This window comes from Halyomorpha halys, unplaced genomic scaffold (assembly GCF_000696795.3).
Source record: "Halyomorpha halys isolate HHAL.00 unplaced genomic scaffold, Hhal_1.1 Scaffold236.1, whole genome shotgun sequence".
Classification (NCBI taxonomy): Eukaryota; Metazoa; Arthropoda; class Insecta; order Hemiptera; family Pentatomidae; genus Halyomorpha; species Halyomorpha halys.
Genome location: NW_027115525.1, coordinates 519,792 through 527,003, shown reverse-complemented (window position 1 = coordinate 527,003; position 7,212 = coordinate 519,792). Strand labels below are relative to the sequence as shown.

Genomic DNA, 7,212 nt, shown 5'->3' with positions numbered 1-7,212 from the left:
AAATTGGAGACTAAATGTATATTTGATTAAAATACTGGCGTCGATGATCGGTAGGTTTTATGCCTTAATATCTGAATAACTAACTAGCAAACTAGCAAGTCCAATGCATTACCCCACTGCTATCGCACTCCATTTTCGAAGAAGGATTTTTGAGAAAAAGAGATTAAATATTACCATAAAAATGAAAAATGTTTTAACTAAATATACTCTAAAACTGTGGTACTTATAGTACAAGAGCCGGAGAAAAAACAAGGCAGTTATCTCACCCCAATTTTTTATTACTTCAATACAAACTATGTATAATTACTAGTCAAAATTGATGAGTCTGCCAAGTATAGTTAGGGGAAATAAAAAATAGTGGCTGTTTCAAAACCTTAAAAAAACATTACTTTTTCATTCGGAGCTCTATATCTTAAAAACTACTAACAACACTAGAAAATCTAAGAGAACATTATTTAAAGAAGAGTAAATTTTCTGAAATATTAGCCCTAAAAGAACTATTTACGTCTAATAGTTCTTGAGATATAGCCTTTTAAAAAGCAAAATTTCTTAAAAATAGTAGTTAGTTAATTTATTTTGAGAAATCTATATCTCAGGAACTATGTGACGTACAGATGTCTATTAGCACTCATATTAAAGCTAGTTTAATGGACTATAAAGAAGTTTATGTAGGAATAGTATGTTTCATGATTTTTGCTAAAATAAATTGATTTATAGTTGTTCGGACAATAAGTTTGATTTATGAAAAACTTAATTTCAGAAACCATTGGAGGTACAAATGTCTGCTAGAGCTCAAATTAAAGCTAGTTAAATTTACTACAAAATAAACTCATAAAAAATATTAATTTCTAGTTGCTCGTATAAAATGTTGGATTTTTGAAAAAATATATCTCTAGTTCCATAAGACGCACATCTGTCTGCCAACACTCAAAATAAAGGAAATGTAACTTACTATAAAGTAGTTTATGACACTTATCTTCGTAATGGCAGTAGTTTTTATGATATTCACATATGAACATAAATTTAGCAAATGAAAATGTGTCCGAACAACTATAAATCAATTTATTTTAGAAAATTTCATGTTAACTATTACTCCTACGAAGATAAACATCATAAACAACTTTATAGCTCATTAAACTAGCTTTAATTTGAGTGCTAATCTGTACGTCAAATGTTTTTTTGAGATATAAATTTTTCAAAATAAATTCACTAACTACTGATCTTTCATTAGGTCCCATACAACATTTTTATGAAATGTTGCTTTTTAAAAAGCTATATCTCGAAAACTATTTAACGTAAATAACTCTATTAGGAATTACATTTTAGCAATTACTCTTCTTTAAATGACGTTCTATTAGGTTTTCTTGTGTTATTCCTACTTTTAAAGATATAGAGCTCCGAATTAAAAATTAGTTTTTTTATCGCTTTTAAACAGCCGCCATTTTTATTCCCCCAACCAATACTTGGCAGACTCATCAATCTTGACTATTAATTATACATATTTTTCATTAAACTAATCAAAAATATAGGTGAGATAACTGCATTTTTTCTTCTCTTGGGCTCTTGTAATATTAGGACAGGAACATGCCTCGACAAACAAAAATGGCCACTCCTTACGCGTTGGCCTTAACAACACTACTAACAACAAGTTGGAATGCATTACTATAATTACTAACACTAACAATGTAGTTGTGGGCTCTATCTTTTCCACTTTTTGCCTCTCTAACTCACTGTTGCATCGAGAAATAACTTTAAATTATTGGAGGAGTTTGTCGGGGGGTGTGGTCAGCAAAGAACAACAAAAATAAACAAAACAATATTTATTTATGTTGTTCTTTGCTGACCGCACCCCCCGACAAACTTCTACAATCATTAATCTACGGTCAACTTTGAATTGTATTTCACAATAGAGAACTACCCAAAATTCAAGATATTTGTCTTTGCATGGGAGAGAATAGTAGGTCCAACATAATACTTATAATACTCCATAGGACAGGTGGAGATACACCAGATAAATTGATGATTAGATGAAGAGGGAGGCTGAACAAAAGATAAAACTGTACCTAAGAGTGATTGGATGTGTATTAAATTTTAAAAAATGATCGAATGCACTATATGTTTGCTATTTGAATTTGATTTTTTTTTTCTTTTGTAGTAAATTAAGAAAGGTGCATTCACTTATGCCACTCCTGTCATACTCTTGAGGAATCTCAGGGTGCCTCGGCCTCTTTTTGAGAACCGCTCGCCTAATAGGTAGATCAGGGCAGAAAAAAATAAATAATAAAGTCACTGAAGGAAAATTTTAATTGCATTATAATGTGCATTACATTATTTGTGCGTGAAAATTTAGTGTTAACATCAGCTTCTACTTCTTTCAGTGAGCTATCCAATTCTTTCCAAAATTGCTTTTGAAAAATAAGTAAATTTATTGTATTTTTTAATAAAAGTGCATTGTTGTCCTCATTTATATATTCAAATTTCTAGTATGGGAAGGAACATGACAGGATCTCATATTCTCTTTATAACTGAAAATAAAAATAGGGTATGAAAAAAACAGAAACTATTTCAATCATTATGTGAATGATAAATAGTTTAATTTCTTACTATTCTGAATAACAGTACGCAAGATCACCACACTTTAGATTTGAGGGACAGCATAAAACTTTGGTGCAATGAACCAGCTTAGGAATTGGTTTGGGGGGATCTTTTTTCCAGTATATCACAACCTTATCTGTTAATTAAAAATTGTATTTATAAATTATCAAATAATTTTGAAAGAAAAAAACAAAAAAAAAACAATCGTAATAAAGATTCTATGTTCCATTTTCAATTGACTTAGGATGTTTTATAGTTTTTTGGGTTTTAAGTCAAGAAGATCGCCTGCAGCCCTCACTATCTTAATCTAATTAACACAAAGTTAAATCTATTTATAATATTATTGGCTATACTTCTATATTGCTTATTTTTGCTTTCGTACCCTTCAATAAAATAAATTAATACATCATACATATAATACATGAAATGTATTATCTATGCTTTTACTGAGTCTCTTCTTTTTTTTCTAAGGTCCATGAGTAGTTTGGGGACAAGATGGACAAAAAACAGGTTGAGGGGAAGCTCTTTTACTGTATTGGGAATGAATTTGAAGAGGGAGCTGAAGAAATAGATATTTTAGATAAGAGGTAGTGTTGTGTTGTCTGTTGGTATCGGGGCACACCAGGTTTGTTGTGTCAGTAATAGTTCATTAACTTGTCCTGAGGCTGTTTGTGTGGGTTTATCTTTGTGGCCGTCTTGTCGGTGTCAGTGTCCTAAATAGAGGGTTTGTGCAGTTCTGGAGGCTGTCAAAAAAATTGATGTGCCTCCTCGCGATAACTCTGGTAGGTCGAGTGTTGTATGTATGTGCTCAGTATTTGTTCATTGTCATGAAGTATGTCGTACTATGCGTCTGATCATGCTACTCTGAAACTGTTGCAGCTTCTTGGCTGTAGTTGGTGCTATATTGGTCAGGAAGGGTGCTCCATAGAGGTGGGCTGGCCTAAGCACATTGTTATAAATCATTAATTTGGAGCGAAGGTAGAGATTAGGAGAAGTTAGCAGGTGATTAAGCCTGTAAGACTTAGTCCAAACCAGCTTCATTTTCTTGGTGCAGTGGTGAGCTAGCGTTAGATGTCTATCAAGGATGACCCTTAGATAAACTGCTCCCTGCTGGTCTATTCTCATGTCCAGCTACCTTATAGACTTTAGGTAGAGGGTGCTTATTTTTCTGAAAGGAGAAAGTAATACAGTCAGTCTTCTTGGGATTAACTGTAATATTCAGTCTCTCTAGTTTCTCAGTGATACCAAATCAGCTACTATAAATAGCTATGTCGTCGGCGTACGCCCCTATAGTAGCATTGTAGTACTTCGCTCCAACAATTTCAGCTATTCATATATAGTTCATATTTAGAATAGTGCTGGGGATAGCACAGATCCTTGGGGAATTCCACAGGAGAGTGAAATGTCTCCGGCTACCGCCTCTCCGACTCGTACCCTCAATGTAAAATATTGCTATTCAAGATAGTTTTTTATATAATGAGGTATGACAACCAATTTTGTAGGATGGTGCAGTTTTAATATCGTTTGGCAAACAAAGGCCGATGTACAAAACAAAGATTAATTTAAGTATAAATAAAATAAATACATATTCCTAACTATACACAATATTTAAATTCTGTTTGGAGAACTCTAAACCTATTCTTGCAGCCTTTTGTGGAAGGCTAAGGTGGGCTCCAAGAGATCCTACTACTTCTCTTCCAGCCACGTCACTGGTTTCAAGGAAAGACTGAGTGCAGCATAAACCCATGACTAGAGTTGAGAAAGAAGCAAGAACTCAGTAATTCACAAAAGATGTCGGGGTTAATGCCGTTTCAACCTTCAGGGAGGATTATATGACTATTAGCAAATATCTTAAAAACTACTACTCTTACGAAGATAAATGTCATAAACTTCTTTATAGTACATTAAGCTAGCTTTAATTAGAGTGTTAATAAACATCTAATGGTTTTTGAGAATTTTAGATTTCTCAAAATAAATTCGTAAATAGCTCTATTAGGGGTCATATTTTAGCAATTTCTTTCTGCTTTAAATGTTGTTCCCTTAGGTTTTCAAGTGCTGTTGGTAGTTTTAAAGATACATAGTTCTGTAAGATTTTTTTTTTTTTAACGTTTCAAAACAGCCACCATTTTTTATTACCTCAACCTATACTTGGCAGATTCATCAATTTTAACTAGTAATTATACATAGTTTTCTATAAAGTAATAAAAAATTGGGGTGAAATAACTGCCTTTTTCTCCTCTTGGGCTCTTGTTCTATCACGGGGCATGGAGGATTTAGAGCTCGGAATCAGAGCCAACGAATGGCAATCGATCACTTATTCCCTAGTAATGGTTTTCCGGAGACTGCTCAGCACATCATCGTGGACTGAAACACCTTTGATGCACTACGGGCAAGATTGCTAAAGGAAACCGGACTTTACACCCTCACAGAGGACGATTTCCCTCAGCCAGTAACCTAAGAAAACAATCTGCACTACAAAACATTTGTATACGATTGGAAAACTATTGATAGTCAGCCTACTTAAATGGCCCAGACGACTGAAGTTTATAGCCGAATATTGAAAATTGTAAATTGGTTATGAATATTGTAAATTGATTTATGGGTGTGTGGTAGTTCGATGCAGCGGATACATATGTAACATCTAATTGCTGCTGCATACATTCATTGCTCAAAATCCAGTGAAAGGTGGAAATAAATAATAAGTAATGATGATAAAAATTAAGTTAAGTGAACGTAAAAAAAAAATTCTAAATCGATAATAAAAAACTACTTTACGACTTATTAACAATCAGAGAGGGCAAAAATTATCTATAGTTAAAACGAATAGCTAATGTTGCTATTGATACGACTCTTATTCATAAATGAAACAATTGAATAATAAATATTGTATCCATGACAATTTTAGCTATTAGTTTCAACTATAGCTAATTTTTGCTCAACTCTGCTAATTGTTTTAGTAATGCCACAAATCCGGCATCAGATTTATATCTAAAACTTTGACTTTTATACAGTATAATACGAGATATTAACCGAGGTTTATGGAAAAAAGTTTATATTTTATTTATTTTTTTTTTGTATATGAACTACATCATACTACTTGATGGAATCGATAAGCTATGCTCATTCAACTAAAATTATATGATCTTCGAATACAAAATTTTTCGCTGGAATCATGTCCCACAACCTGACACGCCCATCTTATTCGTCGCAACGCAATAACCTGAATTACTCTCCAGTTAACTTATCCTTTTTCAGTCCGACTAGTTTACGTAATACTTTATTTTCAAAAACCATAAGGTGCGGTTCTTCCCTTAGTGTTTCAGGCCACGTTTCACATCCATAATGAACGGTGGGAAGGATAGATTTGTAAATGCTAGCTTTAAAGTTCTTAGTCATATCTAATTAGTTACTATATTAAATTAATTTGGTATTTATTAAGCGTTATAGAACTGCTAGAAATGCATTTTCGTGGTAAAAATAATTTGCAGATCAATGTTTTATGAGCTGGGTGTTATTCATCAGAAATCTGTATTAAATGTTAATATTTTGCACATTGGTTAGTTAGCCATAGATATCACGAAGTGGTTGACTATTTTCTCTGCGCCAAAACAATAATTGGTGAATTTGGAAGTGTTATTTCATTCATATAACTTTATCTGCTATCCTCTGAACAGCATTATATACTCTTCAGAGGATAGCGGGTAAAGTATATACGACTATATGATATTTTACTGTATAATGTTATTCTAGACCCATCAACTTTTTCAAGTTTCAAACTGCCTTGTCTTGATAAGCAATCATCTTTTTTTTTTTACTCTTCTGTTGACTTTCTGTTTCCAATATTCTGAAATTACAATATAATTATATTATATACTATATAATTATATTACAATTGTAATATATAAATAAAACAATGTCTGTATTATTAGAGATTCTCTAAAACAGTTGAAACGATCAGTTCTAAACGATTTTCAAATGAGGAATCCAAAACCCCTTTCTGAACCAGAAGTAAACATTCCTACTGCTTATTCGAGTATTGAATTTAAACTGACGATGAGTAACATGACACATGAAAATTAGAATCAACAATAGAAAAAGTTGTTGGATTAGCTTAACGTTTCAGACTAAAAGGTTCAAAATATATTGGTGTAAAAATTATTGAAGTTTTTCTACAAGTTAGGTACCTGAATAAAAAATAAAATAACATTTTTTTACGATGAACACATAACTCAACAACTTGATAAATTAATTTCATACATAAGAAACTATAAACACACGAACAAATTTATCAATAAATTCAGTTTAATTACGTTTTTTCTGAGACTCTCTAATTGCAATATCCATTTCCCTAAAATCTTTGGTATAACAATACGTAATACATCTATATTACTATTATTCATTTTTTAAAAATAAAAATTCTGCCCTAATCCTGCCTTTAAGTTAAAACCAGAAAAAAACAATAAGGTGTAGATAGTTGACCGTAGATTAATGATTGGAGAAGTTTGTCGGGGGGTGTGATCAGCAAAGAACAACATAAATAAACAAAACCATATTTATTTATTTTATGCCGACGTTTCGACCTGAGTTTCAGGTCTTCATCAGGGCTATAGAACAAAA

At 32.2% G+C, this 7,212-nt stretch overlaps 1 long non-coding RNA gene across 8 annotated transcripts in view; it reads right to left on the bottom strand.

Moving 5' to 3' along the window:
- The window catches only part of LOC136797069 (uncharacterized), a 62,242-nt gene that overhangs the window by 6,446 nt on the left and 48,584 nt on the right, over positions 1 to 7,212 (bottom strand). For 3 of the 8 annotated variants that reach the window (XR_010844877.1, XR_010844876.1, XR_010844874.1), the window contains 2 exons: positions 2,605 to 2,731; positions 2,286 to 2,525 (listed from right to left, as the gene is read on the bottom strand). The exons of 3 other annotated variants lie outside the window; for them this stretch is intronic. This is a non-coding gene — a long non-coding RNA (uncharacterized lncRNA). Of the gene's footprint in view, positions 1 to 2,285; positions 2,526 to 2,604; positions 2,732 to 5,750; positions 6,440 to 7,212 lie in introns of those variants that run through there. 2 more of the 8 variants (XR_010844879.1, XR_010844880.1) reach the window with 2 other exon arrangements.